Below are 1337 nucleotides of genomic sequence, written 5' to 3'. Positions count from 1 at the left end.
GCCGATCCCCAGAGAGGGAGTCTGAGCCACACTGTAAGACCACCGCACTAGGCTGGAACATCTCCATTACTTTGGACATGACCGGCTTGAAAATGGCCTCATAGGATTCGTCATCAATCCCATCTCGGAGTGGGTAGTTAACAGCATAATACTTGCCTTTGCCAGCCCCAATATCCCATAGGTACGCAGTCCCTGGGAAGTACTCTCCATATTTATGAAAGGACACAGTCATGACCTATACCTGTGGTATAGAAGGCCTCTTCCATGCCTTCGCCATGGTGAATATCAATGTCAATATACAGCACTCTCTGGTGATACTTCAGCAGTTCCAGGATGGCCAAGATGATATCATTGATGTAACAGAAGCCAGATACCTCAGACTTCTTTGCATGGTGCAGACCCCCAGCCCAATTCACAGCGATGTCCATCTTGTGCTTATTAAGTTTCACAGCACTTGCTACAGAGCCACCAGTGGATAACTGACAGAACTCAAACAGGCCATCAAATACTGGACAGTCCTCACCAACGTTGAATCTCTGCATCTGCTTGCTGTACTCAGACATGTTATTGGGACGGATGGAGCACAAGAACTTAATGTAGTCATCGCTGTGGTACTTAGTCATCTCCTCAGCGTTGGCCTTGTGAGGGCGATAGATTTCCATCTTTCGGTAGAGGCCATAGTTGAGTAGCAGATTGTGAGTCATGCGGATTCGGTGAGGCTTCATTGGATGGCCTTGTCCATAATAGTAATTTCCAACATCCCCGTCGTAGTAGTAACAGACTTTCCTCCTGGTGCCCTGAGTCTGCGCCATCTTGCTGCCTCCAGTCCCGTCAGTCAGTCGGTCCGTCCGCCCGCCACTAATAGTGTTTAGACAGGATATAATGTCTGCATCTTGTACTATGGATAACAACTAAGAAGACAGCAATGTACAATGTATTAATTATTGAAACTGACCTATTAATCAGTTTTGAAACTATCTCATTGCTGTTTCTTTCTCAATAAAATAAAATGATAAAAAAGAAAGTGAGACAAAGGCTGGTTAATGACATTTGAGGATCTGTCTGTATCTCATCATAACATGAACAGTCCTTGTTGAAGCTCTAAGCATGGGTACAGCTTTTTATTATGGGTAATATTTAATTTATATAATAGGTAGACATAAATTGTGTATTTAATAGTTCAAGTTAGGGTTCTTATAGCTCTCAATATGTTTATTTAGCAACTTTTGTAAACATTTCATGGAGAAATCTCTATCACTGTACACAAATTTATAAGGTTATTTGCTTTTCTCATTATGACTAAGAATGAGAAGGGTGTAGGTTTTCGAATGAGATTG

The 1337-nt window shown here is 42.3% G+C and overlaps 1 pseudogene; it reads right to left on the bottom strand.

The window, feature by feature from the left end:
* LOC101567622 overlaps positions 1-851 on the bottom strand; it is a 12374-nt pseudogene extending 11523 nt beyond the window's left edge.
* Between the last annotated feature and the right edge of the window lie 486 nt (positions 852-1337).

This window comes from Octodon degus, unplaced genomic scaffold (assembly GCF_000260255.1).
Source record: "Octodon degus isolate 3935 unplaced genomic scaffold, OctDeg1.0 scaffold00051, whole genome shotgun sequence".
NCBI classification, from domain to species: Eukaryota; Metazoa; Chordata; class Mammalia; order Rodentia; family Octodontidae; genus Octodon; species Octodon degus.
This window is presented reverse-complemented; position numbering and strand designations above follow the sequence as displayed.